Here is a 19,044-nt window from a genome sequence, read left to right as displayed (position 1 = left end):
TTCATCCGATTCTGTTGCAATTTGATCCTCCAAATACCATATGAAAATGGCTTCATACGGGTTATTAATTATTTATAGACTCCCCTTTATAAGCCAACCAAGAATTAATGAGACTTGTGTAACTACACTGAAAAAAAGCATGCCCGGTTCCAAAGATTTTGTCTTTACTTTAAAAAATTTGGTATTGATTCCGAGCCAAAGAAGCGGAGAATACAAGTAAGGATACTTTTAAGACACAATTCTCTTTTAAATTTGGGTTTTGTGTACTTGCTTCTAGGAAGCAAATTTTAATTTTTCGCTTTTTCAGCCTTTTTTTTTCATATGCTAACAAAGTCCTTTAAAAACGAGTTAACGGCAACTTTATTTTCCAAATTAAGACTCGACTTCTAGTAGAAATTATGCTATGTTTCAAGTAAAAAACATCTTTAAAATAAAGTTTTGAAAAACATGTCCTAAATTTGAACGATTTTTTGCTTTATAGTCAAGATGCAAAATGACAACAAATTTAAAGACAATTTCATTAAATTTAAAGAATTTTTCTGAATTGTTAAAGTCAAGTTGACTTAGCCCAAACATTTTATCTTTCATGTTGATACCCATTTTTAAGTCAAATCACTTAATTATAAGGACATTACGACTTCATTGAAAAGTTTATCGACTTTTGGACAAGGAAAAAAACTTTTTATTAGAGAAATGCGTCTTCTATGCTAAGCAAAATTTGCATTCGTATTTTAAAGACATGAAATCTTTGACCTCACGACAATATTTTTTTCAGTGTATTTATTTCGTTTTTTATCTATACGCAATTCATGGTGGAGGGTACATAAAATTCGGCCTGGCTGAAGTTTCGGTCCTATGTACTTCTTTTTGTATTTACTAGAATCGGGATATTCCAGCTACTTACACATTAAAAATTCGAGTCTGCCTGAAATGTATTAAAATCGCCGCCAATAAAAAATTGAAGTCCTTCCTAGGTTACTACTTTTAAGCACAACCATAAAGGGTATTCTAGGCTTCATAGACTGCACAAAAAGTTCTTTTGAAGTGATACATAAAAATCCTTTGTCTTAGGAATCAATTAAAATTTTCTGAATTTTTGGTATAAGAAATAATAGGATAAAATAATGGAAATTGAAAAATAAAATAAAAATGAAAAGTGAACCAATCAAGTTCTCGTCTGGCATGAAATTTTCCATTAGATGTGTGATATTATATGGTACAATATGTGCTTTACATAGAGGTGAAAATCGAAAAAGTATATTTCCAAGTGAAATCTGAAACATCTGAAGAATTAATTCACTGATATACCAGCAGATGCTTAAGAATATGGCTTCCACCTATGTGTAATTCATTGCTTCTGATGTTTTTTGGTCGAAATGTATTATACGATAGAAATGTTCTATTGTGTAAGGCGAGACGAGACGAGACATTTTACTTCTTGAATTTGGACTACGATTTACCACTCATTATTATAACTTTAAAAAATGTTAGTTCTTGAACTGATTGACGTTAGATTTTACTTACTAGAATTGTTTTTTTTTTTTTTTCTTTTTAAAAACTGAGAATTACTTGATTTCAGATAGCAAATGTGTTTAATTAATTTTAATGTGTAACTGCAGGAGATTATATCATTGCAATGAAATATTTGATTTTGTCGTATAATTTCACACATGTAACAAAACCTAAATATCTTTTTTTAAAACTAAGCACATGCATTTTCTAAAATATTTTAGTAAATTGTTTATTCGCATTTTTAACATTTTCCCGTTTATTTTTCATGTCATTGCAGGTTAGTAGTATGCTGTTTAAATAAATATTTGAATTTATTATTGCAATTATTTTCAAACAACAAACAAAAAATGTAAGTAGCACCACATACTCCAAATACCAATAGAAAAGTTTGAACAAAAAAAATAGAGACACCCAAAGCTTGGATAAGTTACAAAATTGTAAAATTTTAAATTTGAAGCACAAAAACACCAACAAAATCTAATTCAATATAAAAAGGAGACCCAATTTGATGTTTCTCAACGAAGAAACTCTGTCAAAACATTGAATTAATAGTAGCTCATGAAAAAGCTAGCCACAAAATCAAATACCTGTGACAAAGAAGCAAAAAAAAACATAGCGAAATATTTTAAAATAACAGCAAATCCAACAGTAGAATGAGTACCAACAGCCCAGATGATGAAAATTAAAACCCCACAACATGACAAGTTAAACAACCTTTGAAACACCAACATTGCCGTAAGCAACAGCCATAGAATATAAACCGCAAGCACCCAAATAGCTATGCAACAAAAATCAAAATGACATTTAAGCTGTCACAAAGACAGCTCTATTGGTTATTACCAACAGCACTGGCTAAACAAAGTTCTACAGTGGAAGCAGGCAAAATCAGCAGTAGCAGAATATGAAAACAGACCCCAAAATTGACTGAAAACTAAATATAAAAAAAAAAACAAAAGAAATCAACCCTTTCGTATTTCAAATTATAAAACTTTTTTGTTGAGTGTACTATTTAAAATGTGCTTTTAGACTCTGTCTTAAGCAATCTATGTCATATTCGTAGATTTAACCTTAGAATATTTAGTGTTTACTGAAACAAAAAAATATATTTACAACCTGCTGTTATTCGTGTCTTTCATCGACCTCCTGGCGTTAACTTCGAATATAACTTCAAAGTTGTACATATATTTAGTATCAAATTACAATGGACCCTGTCATATGGGTTGCTGCACAGCAGGTCGAAAAGAAAATGATTGATTATGCTTGTAACGGATGCGAAGCAAGCGGCACATTTTGTTTTTAAGATGATTGACTTTTGGGAAAATTGGAAAAGACACCATACTAACTACATAATTTAACAACCGGAGTTGAAGTATATGAGTAAAACAAGTGAAACAACTCTGCGTTCAGCTGGAACGGAGCATCCAATGTGGAGTTAATCGTTATACTCTGCAGAAGCAAATCTATAATATCTAGGACTGGGATCTAAAATCGGTATATAAAAAATATATATTTTCATATCAAACATGTATAGAAATAGCATCCAATACTACTAAATTTAAAATACTACTAAATTTTTTATTTTTTCGATTCACAAAATTAATTGGTCCAATTATTTTCTTAATTGTATTTCCTTCAATCAAAAAAGAGGCTAATATAATCACAGGATTATTTGAAAATTAAAAAAGTTTTTAATTATTTTTAACTTTGTCATTCCGTTTGTAACACATCGAAATATTGTTCTAAGACCCCATAAAGTATATATATTCTGGGTCGTGGTGAAATTCTGAGTCGATCTAAGCATGTTCGTCCGTCCATCCGTCTGTTGAAATCACGCTAACTTCCGAACGAAACAAGCTATCGACTTGAAACTTGGCACAAGTAGTTGTTGTTGATGTAGGTCGGATGTTATTGCAAATGGGTCATATCGGACCACTTTTACGTATAGCCCCCATATAAACGGGCCCCCAGATTTGGCTTGCAGAGCCTATAGAGAAGCATATTTCATCCGACCTGGCTAAAATTTGGTACATGGTGTTGGTATATGGTCTCTAACAACCATGCAAAAATTGGTCCATGTCGGTCAATAATTATATATAGCCCCCATATAAACCGATCCCTCGATTTGGCTTGCGGAGCCTCAAAGAGAAGCAAATTTCATCCGATCCGGCTGAAATTTCGAACATGGTGTTGGTATATGGTTCTTAACAATCTTGCAAAAATTGGTCCACATCGGTCCATAATTATATATAGCCCCCATATAAACCGATCCCCAGATTTGGCTTGCGGAGCCTCAAAGAGAAGCAAATTTCGTCCGATACGGCTGAAATTTCGAACATGGTGTTGGTATATGGTTCTTAACAATCTTGCAAAAATTGGTCCACATCGGTCTATAATTATATATAGCCCCCATATAAACCGACCCCCAGATTTGGCTTGCGGAGCCTCAAAGAGAAGCAAATTTCGTCCGATTCGGCTGAAATTTCGAACATGGTGTTGGTATATGGTTCTTAACAATCTTGCAAAAATTGGTCCACATCGGTCTATAATTATATATAGCCCCCATATAAACCGATCCCCAGATTTGGCTTGCGGAGCCTCAAAGAGAAGCAAATTTCACCCGATCCGGCTGAAATTTGGTACATGGTGATGGTATATGGTTCTTAACAATCTTCCAGGAATTGGTCTACATCGGTCCATAATTATATATAGCCCCCATATAAACCGATCCCCAGATTTGGCTTGCGGAGCCTCAAAGAGAAACAAATTTCATCCGATCCGGCGGAAATTTGGTACATGTTGTTGGTATATGGTTCTTAACAAGCTCGAAAAAATTGGTCCACATCGGTCTATAATTATATATAGCCCCCATATAAACCGATCCCCAGATTTGGCTTGCGGAGCCTCAAAGAGAAGCAAATTTCGTCCGATCGGGCTGAAATTTCGAACATGGTGTTGGTATATGGTTCTTAACAAGCTCGAAAAAATTGGTCCACATCGGTCTATAATTATATATAGCCCCCATATAAACCGATCCCCAGATTTGGCTTGCGGAGCCTCAAAGAGAATCAAATTTCATCCGATCCGGCGGAAATTTGGTACATGGTGTTGGTATATGGTTCTTAACAATCTTGCAAAAATTGGTCCACATCGGTCGATAATTATATATAGCCCCCATATAAACCGATCCCCAGATTTGGCTTGCGGAGCCTCTAAGAGAAGCAAAATTTCATCCGATCCGTTTGAAATTTGGTACTTGGTATTAGTATATGGTCTCTAACTACCATGCCACAATTGGTCCATATCGGTTCATACATATATTTACCCCCCATTTAAACCGATCTCAATATTTGACCTCCGGAGCCTCTTGAAGTAGCAAAATTCATCCGATCCAGTTAAAATTTGGTATATTTCGCTAGTGTATGGCTGATAACAACAATGCCAAAATTGGTCCGTATCGATCTATATTATATATAGCCCCCAAACACAGAAAAATCACGATTGCCAAAAATAATCTACCAAAATTTTATTGCCGTAGAAAATGTTGTCAAAATTTTATATTTCTATAGAAAAGTTTGTCAAAATTTTATTTCTATAGAAAATTTTGTCAACATTTTATGTCTTTATATACAAAATTTTGTAAATTTTTTTCTATAGAAAATTTTGTCAAAATGTTATTTCTATAGAAAATTTTTTCATAGTTGAAAAGGAATATTTTGCAAAATCTTCCATAATATCAAGAATTCTTCCAATCTACCAATTAATAAAAAAAATCTACCATTTTTGGTAGACTCGTGTTCATAATTGTATATAGCCCCCATATAAAGCGACCCCCATATTTCAATTCTGGCTCTATAATTACCGCACAAAAGTTCATATCGGTTCGTAATTATTTCTTCGGTATATATACCGGTCAAGAACTGAATATATGCGTATTTAATCGACCTTTTTTGTCTACTATATATCCCGCATAGACTAACTTACAATTTAGAAGATGATGTTAGGAAGTTTTAAGATGCCTTGCCATCGGCCATAACCCAAGTAATTTGATTGTGGATGGCAGTCTTTAGTAGAAGTTTCTAGGCATGGTGGAGGGTACATAAGATTCGACCTGGCCGACCTTACGGCCGTATATACTTGCTTTTTAATATTAGCGTCCAAATTGATTACTTAACATATTATTGAAATTTTAATACGAGCTTATTGGACACGGAGATTAAGGAATTGGACATATTAAGTTATTGAAAAGAAAATACCAGTGAGATGGGTATCTGGTATTTTCTTATCAATAAATTAATAATACCAATTCCTTAATCTCCGTGTCCAATAAGCTCGTATTAAAATTGTTATACAAAATATTTTTATTAAAAATGAATTCCTTCGGACTTTTTTTTTAGATTTGAGTCAAAGTCTAATGAATATAATGGTATGCATATAGAAAAAAATTGATTTTGAACAAACCTTTCCATTAAACTTTTAATTGGAAATATTTTGGTGATATTTTTGACTGTGTTCTACTCTGATCTAATCACAAAATTAATTGAACCACTTGGTTTTTTCAAATTAAAAATTAAATTCCATCACATAATTAGTTAAACAAACAATACCACGCTTTAAGATTTTCCCAAAGTGTTGTTAAAACCAGGAAATTTGATTGTCCAGGTATACTTTTTAACTGCACTTCCATCCTCTATAGAAATTCCCGAAATTCCATCCTCTAATAGAAGAAAAAATTAACAAAAAGAAAAAAATCATTGGCGACAAATCATGACCATTTGCACCATACATTCTTATTATTTTTGGGAATCGTAAGAAAATTTTCTTCTGCATTAGATCATACCCACGTTTAGGTTCTTTAGCATCAATACAACAAAGATTTTACATTTTGAACACTATTGCATTGATGGTTTGGATCATTGTCTCTTTGGCTGGTAAAGACTTTTTTCTTAAAAACTTCTTGGCGCTATGCTTTCTAATACAAATCCATAATATGTGACCGTTATTATGTGTCTATCGCTCATCTGAAACTAACAATACTATTTGATAATTGATTTGTTTTCTAGAGTCGGAATATCCGACTGGGCAAGGCGTTTCGGATTGGGTGTTAACCCAAGGAAAACGGAGCTAGTGCTCTTCACTAGGGGGAGAAGAATGACCGGGTATAAGGACCCACAATTTAAAGGGACGAGATTGAGTCTTTCGAAATCGGCTAAGTACTTAGAAGTTGTCCTGGACTCCAGACTAAACTGGCCGGAGAATACGGCAGTTAGACTAAAGTAGACCTAAGCGGCACTGTATGCGTGTCAAAGGCTGGTTGGGGGACGTTCGGGGAATGAAGCCCTCCCACTTTCACTGGCTGTTCACGGCAGTTGTGAGACCTGTGGCTACCTATAGATGGCACGTCTGGTGGACGATTACGAACAATCAGAATCACATACAGAAATTCAACATAATAAACAGGACGTCCCTTATTTACATGACTGGCGCAATGAGAACAACGGCCACAGCAGCACTAGAGGTACTGATGGGAGTCACCCCGCTGGATCTGCATATCAGAAGAACAGCGGAGATTATACTCATGAGGCTGAAGAGCCTGGACTCGCTCGAAAATGCGGTAAGCAGACACACGGAACTCGTTGCTTCAGTTGGGCGAGATATTAGGACCAACTTTATGGCGACCCGTGTAAAAATTGGTAGATCCAATTAGATATGATTAGATCTCAAAATTGGCCTCATTAGATCTAAGAAGATTGACCCAGATATGATGAAACAGAATAAAATATAATTATATATAATTCCATATGTGACGAGATCTAACATCAGATCCAATTATACGTAAGGATAGATGTGATTATATCTAAGACATTAGATCTAGGCCAATATTGAGATCTGATCAGATCTAATTCCATAGTAATTAGATATTATTAGATCTTACCATTTTTCGGATCTGCACATATCTAATCGTATCAAATTAGATCTCTCAATTTTTACTCGGGGACTCAGCATGTATATGAGGGACAGCTGAGATCGATTATACCAAGTATAGAGGAGTGGAGAGAGGGTCGCATACATTTTGGAGACCTGCATATATATACGAATGGCTTGAAAATGGATGAAGGCACTGGCAGTGATATCTACTGCGAAGAGTTCGGTATCAGGGATTCATACAAGATGACGGATGCAGCATCTTTAAGGCGGAGGTATTTGCCATTGCGAAGGCTGAGGAACTAATGTTGATGAGGCCGATACTCAGGAGCGATATTAGCTTCTTCATCGACAGTCAGACAGCAATAAAGGCCTTAGGAAATCCGAACTATCAAAGGTAATCAGCCGCGAAGGCTGCGGAACTACTGTTGATGAGGCCGATACTCAGGAGTGATATCAGCTTCTTCATCGACAGCCAGGCAGCAATAAAGGCCCTAGGAAATCCGAAATATCAAAGGTAATCAGTCGCTGACGTAGCGAGAGCTTAGAGCTCCCACTGAACAGAATAATATCACTCTGTGCTGGGTACCTGGACATTATGGAATAATGGGAAATGAGGAGGCGGATGTGTTGGCTAAAGAAGGCGCAAGCGGGACGAACAACATCGTTACATATGTCTTCCCCCCGCTATATTTATATACTTACAGGATCAATGTCAGATACCATGTTTTATGGAAGGAACGTTGGGCTTCCTCTGCGAGCAAACCAAACTGATTTTGGACGACAAGAGCCGCAAGAACTCTGATTTCCTGATGGCAGAGATTATCTGAGAGTATTGATAGGCATTATAACAGGACACAACACCCTTGGAAAACACATGGTAAAGATTAGCTTAATAACTGACGATATTTGTAGATGGTGTCTGGACCCAGAGGCAACAGAAGACTCCTACCATTTTCTGTGCCAGTGTCCAGCATTATCCTTTGGGCTCCTTTTTCTTTCGGGATCTAACGGATGAACGGAACTACACCATGAAGGATATACTTGCCCAGTAAAAAAGCGTTGCCAAAAAAGTAGTGAAAATCTTCTTTTTGGATCCAGAAGTAGTGCAAAATGGGCTTGTCATACGACGGATGTACACCATTTCAACAGCCGTTGCACTGTATTTGCATCACTTCATACTCTGTGGTTCGAATTCAGTGTTTTGGATGTAAATTAAAAAATGTTGTCATATTTTGACAAATAAATAATTTTTATAATTGTTTTATGATTTTTAATGCATACTAACGCTTGTCTGAAATGTTTGAATTAAAATATTTTGAAAAAATTCCCAATATTTCTTGAATGGATTTAGAATTTTTTTCGACAAAATTTCAATAAAATGTACCATTATTTTAATCCTTATTCTGTTTTTGACCTTTTTGAAACAAAAAAAAATTAATTTACCCATTAAAAATAAGAAAAAAAGCGAATTATAAATAATTGAATTCAAAGAACTTCCTATGTATTTAAAGAACATCTTTGGGAGTACATCTTTTGGAAGTGCTTTTAAAGTTGTGCCTTTGGAAGAATTTCCAAATTTTTTTGCTGGGTGCCTCCATCAAGGTCGCGAGATGGAAGACCTAGGAAACGTTTCTTTGGAACTCACCTGCAAACTTAAATGATTGATGAGGACGAAGAAGAACAACTATGAGGAAACACTTGATCCATTGTGTTTCCTCATAGTCTATGGTCTAAGTGGGAGCCAGTGGGAGTGGGGAGTGGGGGCTGGTCTCATCCTCCCTAATCTAACCTAACATAGAGTCGGAATAAAATCTTATATTATTTTTCAACTGATGAATGATGAATTTTTCAACTCCTCCTTTAAAAACAAATATTCACATTAAAAAAAATTTGGTTTAATTTTCTTGAAAGACCTTTTTACACATAGTCAATATTTTTGGATATTCATCGAACGATCATTTCTGTTTCCAATCATCTGCATCATTCAAATTAAAATGCATGTTTAACTATCCATATCTTAATTAAATTCACACATAATCAGTTAATGATTATTTTGTCACAATTGTTGTCACAATTTCTGTCACAGCTGTCAACATTTGAAGCTACTGGCTCTCAGCAGTATTCGAAAAGACGAAAAAAAAAACACCAAACAAGGTGAAAGTATCACTATCTAGGTAGGGAAAAACTTCATGCCACGCCAAATTGGATTTTATATCTGATTTAAATGATCTATGAAAATAGTACTGGCCCCATGTGGGAATTGCAAATAAGTTTTTTGTGTAGTTTTTTTTTCTTGGAATGCACTATTAAATCATTTTGCTTTACCATTATGCATCTGTCTGAGAAAGTAGAGATATGAAGACGAAAAAACTCTTTGTATACATAACTGAATATGCGTGAGGTTAAATAGACATTTTACTGACATAGGCCAGATTGGCATATGGCATTTTTGCAGATATCCACATAACATTTAATAAGTACTTTTGCATTTATGAAGGCAAGAAAATGATTTCGTAAGAAATACAAAAGATATGCACCAATAAAAGTTCAAAGCTCTCGTTTGCAGTATGAAGCCCAATTGCAAATTTTATAATTGCAAAGTAACGATAATCTAATGAGTGGAATAGGAAAACTGCAATATATATGGAATTACGGGAAGATATTTTATATAAAAGCTTGAGGTTTCAAACGTAATTTATTTATGGGCGATATAGCAAAGAAACTTCTGGGGTAAAGATTCGGCAATAAATCCCCTAAATTAAGACAACATAATTATGCCTGCAGTCCATAATATATTGATTCAAATATAGTATTAATAAAATCAATACACTGTAGAAAAAATAGCCAATGGAAATATAACTTTAATCATAGCGAAAATAACACGAATTTTAAACTCGATCATTTATTATTATACCCTCCATCATAGGAAGAAGGTATATTAACATTGTTTCTCCGTTTGTAACACATCGAAATATTGGTCCCATAAAATATATACAGAGAAACCTCTCAAAACCGGACACCATCCAAACGTGGACACTTGTCTGGGGATGTTTGCTATATTAACACATAAAATTAAACTCTCATACACGCAAAAAAATAATTCTTTCCTCCCAAACGAAATTTTAGACAAACAAAGTTCGTTTCTCATTTGCTTTTCGCTGTAAGGACGTGCATTTGGTAGAAAAGTATATACTTTTTGTGATAAACGTTTATTCTTTTCCAGGATGTAAAAACAATTTCATAAAGACTAACTCAAAAAAAAAACATTTTCTTGCTAATTGCATTTTCTCTCACATCTTTCTCACATCCCAAGATTTTTTATTTATTATCACCTTTTTCTGTAATACCAACAATGTAGAAGAAATTATACGATTTTATAAATTTTTAAAATTTTTTTCCTTTCGCCTGCACGGAGAATCGAACCGCGGACCGTGCACTTTGTAAGCCAACACACTAACCACTGAGCTATGTACCTGTTATGGTCATCAATAGATAAATATCCATATAAGTTTTATTTTTATAGCATAGCTTGCGGCGCCCACGAACCGAATAAACAAAGTTTATTTAACAGAAACAAACATTTAGTTTGGCACCGTGGAGCAGTGGTTGCTACGTCCGACTTGCATGCCAAAGGTCGTGGGTTCGATCCCTGCTTCGACCAAAGTTTGTTTTGTTTTTTTTTTACATATATTCCAGATAAGTTCGGAAGATTCCGAAAAAATGTTCAACATTACATTATAGTATATTCAATTTGAACTTTAAAATGTGTCTTATTAAAGACCTAAAGTCAGAAAAGAACAGTGTTTGATATAAACGAAATGGACTGTGTTGTTGTTTCAAAAATAACTTTTGTTATTGAAAAAATAAAAATTTTGTAACAAACGAATTTTTTTGGTGATAAAAGTTTAAAATTTTCGAAGTAATTCAAAAAACTCTAACAAAAGAAAAACGTTTTCGGTACATGTTTACCAAACGTTTTTTTCTTTGCGTGTACCTGGACACCTCTCAAATGTGGACAAAATATAGGCGACCGTGGGTGTCCACGTTTCAGAAGTTTCACTGTACATATATTCTGGGTCGTGTTGAAATTCTGAGTTTATCTGGCAATGTCCGTCCGTCTGTTGAAATCACCCAGAGACAAGCAATTGACGAGTATTAGTATATGACATCGGATAACCACACACAAATGGTTTATATCGAACCATAGTTATATATGGCACCCATATAAACCGATTCCCAGACTTGGCTTGTGGAATCTCTGGAAGGAGCAAATTTTATCTGATCCGGTTGTAATTTGATACGTTATGTCTATTTATTACCTCTAATTACTGCAAAATAATTAGACAATATGGGTCCAAAATTATATACCGATCCCCAGATGTTATTTTTTGAGCCTCCTGTTGAAACAAAATTCATCCGATAGGGTTGAAATTTGGTATGTGATGTCAATATATGATTTCTATTCATTACCCAAAAATTGATACATATAGGTCTACATTTATAAATAGCCCCCATACACAGAAAAAAATATCACTAAAAATTTTTCCTATTGGGATTTTAATTGAATTTTAAAATATATTCAATTAAAAATTTAATTGGTTCAACAAATTTTTTAAATGAAACAAAAATCAATCACAAAAGGTTATGGTATCAATTAATAGTTTAATTGGAACAATTAACTTTTTAATTGACGTTGGTGATTGATACTATCATTTATCAATGATTGATTGAAGACATTTCAATTAAAAAATTAATTGAATAAATTAATTTTGTGATTGAAGGAAAAAAATATTTTTTTCTGTGTATCAACCGACCCGCCGACTTTGCTTGCGGAACATCTTGGTACGTGATGTCAATATATGACCCCTTATCACCATGAAGAAAATTGAATCATATCGGCCCATAATTATATAGAGCCGCCTTATAAACCGATCCCCAGATTTTATTTTTTGATCACCCTGAAAAAGCAAAAATTTGGTATTGGTATAAGATGTCCAACAACCTTGCACAGATTGGTCCATAATTATATATAACCACCATACAATCCGATCATCAGATCTGACTTAAATAGCCTCTTGGAGTAGCAAATTTCATCCGTTCCGGTTGAAATTGTGTACGTGATGTTATTATATGCGCTTGCACAACCGTGCAAAAATCGATCGATCTCGGTCCTCAATTATATATATATAGCCTTCATATGTATCAATTCTGAAGCTTCATGGAGGAACAAGACTCATCCGATCCGTTTGAAATTTGGCACTCTAATTATCGCTTCAGAATTATTAATAGACTTCTCAATGCAGAACGATTAAAAACTAAGAAGTCTTATATAGTTTTGTTATATGCCTACAATTTAGAAGACAATGTTAAGAAGTTTTAAGATACTTGCCATCAGCAAGTTTTACCACAACCCAAGTAATTCGCTTATGGATGACAATATTTTGTAGAACTTTCTACGCAATGGTAGATGGTACATAAGATTCGCCCTGGCCGAACATAGAGCCGTACGTGATTCTATTAACAATTAGTAAATTAATTTTGCAACTGAAAATACGAATTCATTATTTTGAAGAAATTTCAAAAAAAAAAAAGAATTGCAATTTATACGTCGGAAGAAAAAACGACTTCATTGAAAAATTTGTCGACTGAACTTTACATCAGAGAAATGCGTCTTGTATGCAAAGTAAAACTTGCAATTGTATTTTAAGGACAATTGTATTTTGGGACTACGAAAAAATTTTTTTTAAGTGTAGCCACAAAAATTGAAAAAAGAAGTTGAAAAAGTTTTTCGTCCTCTCTAAAAGACGCCAAAATAATATACTACTCTTCCAAATAATTTGTTTTACATCAAAAACAAACAAAAAAATACCAAACGATATTCGTTGGTCTCAAGTTTCGTTTGGGGGTCAAATATTTTTTTATTTTACGGGTAGATATGTGATATTTCAAAAGATAATGTAAAATTCATACAATTACAAAAGTTTTCCAATTTAATTGGATATTGATTGAATCAATGTCCATTTTAGATATAAGCACCAATAAAATGTCCTTAGCTACAAATTTTGATCCATCATATTTATGGTAACAAAGGCCACCCACGCACTCAATGTTGTTAACCACAGTCACTGTTGATGTAACACATCTTGCCATATGGCCAATATTGCAAGAATGGAAATCTGTCTATAAAATGCAAATTATATTAGCACATGCTGTATGCAGTCATTAGAGCTGGTCGGCTTGCATATAAGATTGGAGACAATCCTCCTTCCTCTCCTTCATTTTTTTCTTGTAGACTAAAAATATAGCTCCGGGCAAATGTTTAGTTGCCCTAATGTCGACCCCGCTAGCTGTGTGGCTGGTTGGCTTAATTGTTTAAACGTTGAAACTGACAAATTGCTGCAAATGAAGCTGGTGATCAGCCAAACAAATGAAACTTCCTTTTGATTGGTTGCGGCCAACACCACCATCACGATGCATATGCATACACCTGACTAACTGCTTACCAGAAAGTGCATTAAACAGGCATGAGTGTTTGTTTTCAATGAAGCACACATGAAAAAACACATGAAGCACACATGAAACAAAATGTTGACGATACTGCTAACCATGATGATGATGATGACAATGCGTAGGTTGTTGTGTGTAATAGTTTTGATAGAAACTGTGTTGACATTAGGGATGCCATTTAATAACAAAAAGAGACAAAAATTACAATATCTTATAGGTATATGTGGCATTTGTTTTCAACACTCAGAAGGAGACGAGATAAATAAATGGTGTATTTGGCAATATTGTTCAGTCAATATTAGTCAATTTAGCCATGTACGGCTGTCCCTCCGGCAGTCTTTCGACCACTATGGTCTCAAAAGCTAGGTATAGGAAGGAATCTTCTATTAGATATAGCTCCCACATATGTATATCTTTCGCCCGATTAACTCATTATGACACAGAGGCTAAAGCTTTACTCCTTTGAAGGATTTGAGATGTTATCGAAAATGTAGATATAGAGAGTCGGTCTTTAGGCCTTCCTTAGTTCTATTTTTATATCCTCCACCATAGGATGGGGGGTATATTAACGTTGTCATTCCGTTGAAATTTGGTACATGGTGTAAGTATTTGAAATTTGGTACATGGTGTAAGTATATGGTCTCCAACAACCATGCAAAAATTGGTCCATATCGCTCCACAATTATATTTATATAGCCCCCATATAAATCGATCCCCTGATTTGGCTTGCGGAGCCTCTAAGAGAAGCAAATTTCATCCGATCCGACTGAAATTTGGTACATGGTGTTAGTATGTGGTCTCTAACAACCATGCAAAAATTGGTCCACATCGGTTCATAATTACATATAGCCCACATATAAACCGATCCACAGATTTGGCTTGCGGAACCTCTAAGAGACGCAAATTTCATCCGATCCGGCTGAAATTTCGTACATGGTAGTAATTGCGTAGTTCTTAGAGATCATATACTTAGATCTCTAAGAACTACGCAAAAATTGGTCCACATCGGTCCATAATTATATATGGCCCCCATATAAATCGATCCACAGATTTGACCTCCGGAGCCTCATGGATGAGCAAAATTCATCCGATTCGGTTGATATTTTGTACGTGGTGTTAGTATATGGTCTCTAACAATCATGCAGGAATTGGTCTATATCGGTCCATAATCATATGTAGCCCCCATATAAAGCGATCCCTAGATTTGACCTCCGGAGCCCCTTGGAAGAGCAAAATTCACCCGATCCGGTACGTGGTGTTAGTATATGGTTCCCAACAACCATGAAAACATTGGTCTATACCGGTCTTAATTATATATAACCCCCATTTAAACCGATCCTCAGATTTGACCTCAGAAGCTCTTTGGTACGTGGTGAAATTTGGTAGATTGCTCTAGTATATGGCCGCTAGGTTAGGTTAGGTGGTAGCCCGATGTGTCAGGCTCACATAGACTATTCAGTCCATTGTGATACCACAGTGGTGAACTTCTCTCTTATCACTGAGTGCTGCCCGATTCCATGTTAACCTCAATGACAAGGGACCACTTAGAGAAGCTTTGAAACCCTCAGAAATGTCACCAGCACTACTGAGGTGGGATAATCCACCGCTGAAAAACTTTTTGGTGTTCGGTCGAAGCAGGAATCGAACCCACGACCTTGTGTATGCAAGGCGGGCATGATAACCATTGCACCACGGTGGCTCCCTAACCGCTAACAACCATGCCAAAATTGGTCCATTTCGGTCTATAGTTAAATATAGCCGATCCCCAAAAATAATCTACCCAATTTTTATTTCAATAGAAAATTTTGTCAAAATTTTATTTCTATAGAAAATTTTGTCAAAATTTTATTTCTATAGAAAATTTTGTCAAAATTTTATTTCTATAGAAAATTTTGTCAAAATTTTATTTCTATAGAAAAGTTTGTCAAAATTTTATTTCTATAGAAAATTTTGTCAAAATTTTATTTCTAAATTTTGTCCAAATTTTATTCCTAAAAAAAATTTGTCACATTTTTTTTTGCTATAGAAAATTTTGTCAAATTTTTGTTTGCTATATATTTCTATAGAAAATTTTGTCAAAATTTTATTACTATACAAAAATTTTTCAAGATTTGATTACTATACAGAAATTTTTCAAGATTTTATTTCTATAGAAAATTTTGTCAAAATTTTATTCCTATAGAAAATTTTGTCAATTTTTTTTTTGCTATAGAAAATTTTGTCAAATTTTTTTTGCTATAGAAAATTTTGTCAATTTTTTTTTTGCTATAGAAAATTTTGTCAAAATTTTATTTCTATAGAAAATTTTATCAAACTGAATTATATACGTACATAAACGGCCTTTTTTGTTTAATATATCCCCCGTATGGACTAACTTACAATTGAGAAGACGGTGTTAAGAAGTGTTAAGATACCTTGCCATCGGCAAGTGTTACCGCAATTCGATTGTGAATGACAGTTTTTGGTACAAGTTTCTATGCAATCTATGCTGGAGGGTATATAAGATTCGGCCTGACCAAACTTACGGCCGTATATATTTGTTTTAAATTGAGAACTGAATGAAAAATTTCCCAAAAATCTCCCCCATCGCCATCCCTAATTACCACAGTAGCTAGTGTTTGAAAATTATAAGACCAATTAATTTCAAACTGCTCCCAAAATTCATTACAGCTCCTTGCATAGACAACAATGTGCTCTGGATACTAGATACACGTTCACACAATTTCCAGTCTACGTGAGTATCTGTGGTACGGTCTGCCGTGTGGCTAATGTTTGTAAATGGTTTTTAAACAATTCATTAGAAAAATTTATTTAACTCTATTACATTGCACATTAAACACACAGACACACGCACACACAGATATGTGAAACATAAAATTATGTTTGCGTTTCTAGGATGATAATTATTTAACAATTTGGACATGAATTAGCTACAATAAAGCTTGCAATTTTGTTTTTGGTTTTCTTATATCAACAAATGGAGGTATACCTTTCACCGCAGAACTATGTGGGTGGTAGCGAAAATTTTGTTTTCTTTGTTTTAATTTTTAGTGCTTTTGGCTTAGCGAATGTTAAATGTACAAAAATCTATAGGGAAAATAATTTAAACTTCTGTTGTACTTCCGCGCATGTGTCTTAAGTCTTTTGTTTACGGGGCTTAGCTTAGAGGAGTGTGTGATGAATGGAGGAGAAACATTCGTTTTATCTTTATCCGCCAGGAAAATGTTGAAAATTTCAATTGGCTTATAAAAACACATTAACTTAAAGTATATAAATTTATTGCATTTGTTCGATAGGTCGCGTGCTCGAATTTGGGCAATATGACGGGAACAGTGTTAGCTTCTTGCCAATTTAGTTGAAAAATTTGCCACGTTTGTTATGTTAGTATTATATTAAATTAAATATTATACTTTGTTTAATTTTAAGCCTTTTTTATAGATTTGTGAAACTTTTTAATATTAAACACTTACCAGAACACATGTAGTAAATATTGATTTCGGGTGAGATAGATGCCTTGACAATAAACTATAAAACTTGATACACTGATTTATTTGTCATCGATATAAATAAGACATATTAGCAAAGTGGACATTTATTTTTTTGAAAACAGTCTATTTTTAAATCAAAATCGTCGATGCTAAAAATTCTTAAATCAGTTTCATATAGTTTCTCTAGGTGAGCAAACTACATAGAGCTTATGTTTGGAAATAAAACGGAGCATGATGCAGATCACAAGAATATAATGTGAATTTTGTCCTCCAATTTTAAAATAATAATAATGTTAGATGGGATCATCACAAATTGGTTTATAAAATCATGAAAACCAAAATAAAAAGTCGTAAAAATGTGTTATTATACCCTCCACCATAGTATTAGGGTATACTAACTTTCTAATTCAGATAGTAACAAATCGAAATATTGGTCTCATACCCCATAGAGTTTATGTGTTCTGGGTCAGCGATGTCCTCCATCCGTAAAACCACGCTATCTTCCGAACGAAGCCCGGCTATCGACTTGAAACTTGGCACAAGAATTTATGCATTCTAATTACTAAGCGAAAATTGGTTCATAATTAGTTATAGAATCCTCTGTATAAACCGATCAAGAATTAAAGAGTTTTATATAGGTATTTAATCTGCCTTTTTTATTTAACATAGACTCCATATAGATTGTTCTTATGGGGGCTATACTAAAATATGGACCGATACACGCAAAGAAAAAAAACGTTTGGAAAACGTGTACCGAAAACGTTTTTCTTTTGTTAGAGTTTTTTGAATTGCTTCGAAAATTTTAAACTTTTATCACCAAAAAAATTCGTTTGTTACAAAATTTTTATTTTTTCAATAAAATAAGTTATTTTTGAAATAACAACACAGTCCATTTCGTTTATATCAAACACTGTTCTTTTCTGACTTTAGGTCTTTAATAAGACACATTTTACAGTTCAAAATTTAATATAGTACAATGTAATGTTGAACATTTTTTCGGAATCTTCCGAATATATCTGGAATATATGTAAAAAAAAAACAAAAGCAAAAAAAAAACTTTGGCCGAAGCAGGGATCGAACCCACGACCCTTGGCATGAGAGTCGGACGTAGCTACCACTGCTCCACGGTGCCAAACTAAATGTTTTTTCCGGTAAATAAACTTTGTTTATTCGGTTCGTGGGCGCCGCAAGCTATGCTATATAAATATAACTTATATGGATATTTATCTATTGATGACCATAACAGGTACATAGCTCAGTGGTTAGTGTGTTGGCTTACAATGTGCATGGTCCGCGGTTCGATTCTCCGTCCAGGCGAAAGGTAAAAAAAATTTTAAAAATTTATAAAATCGTATAATTTCTTCTACATTGCTGGTATTACAGGAAAAGGTGTTAAGAACTAAAAATCCTCGTGGATGTGAGAAAGATGTGAGGGACAATGCAATTAGCAAGAAAATAATGTTTTTTTTCTGAGCTAGTCTTTATGAAATTGTTTTTACATCCTGGAAAAGAATAAACGTTTATCACAAAAAGTATATACTTTTCTTCCAAATACACTTCCTTACAGCGAAAAGCAAATGAGAAACGAACTTTGTTTGTCTAAAATTTCGTT

General features: G+C 34.1%; 1 protein-coding gene across 8 annotated transcripts in view; it reads left to right on the top strand.

Annotated features, from left to right (window-relative positions):
* Cda5 (Chitin deacetylase-like 5) overlaps positions 1-19,044 on the top strand; it is a 393,370-nt gene that overhangs the window by 177,670 nt on the left and 196,656 nt on the right. The gene's annotated exons all lie outside the window — the stretch shown is intronic.

This window comes from Haematobia irritans, chromosome 2 (genome assembly GCF_050003625.1).
Source record: "Haematobia irritans isolate KBUSLIRL chromosome 2, ASM5000362v1, whole genome shotgun sequence".
Lineage (NCBI taxonomy): Eukaryota > Metazoa > Arthropoda > Insecta > Diptera > Muscidae > Haematobia > Haematobia irritans.
The sequence above is the reverse complement of the archived record's forward strand: the minus strand, read 5'-3'. Positions and strand labels throughout refer to the sequence as shown.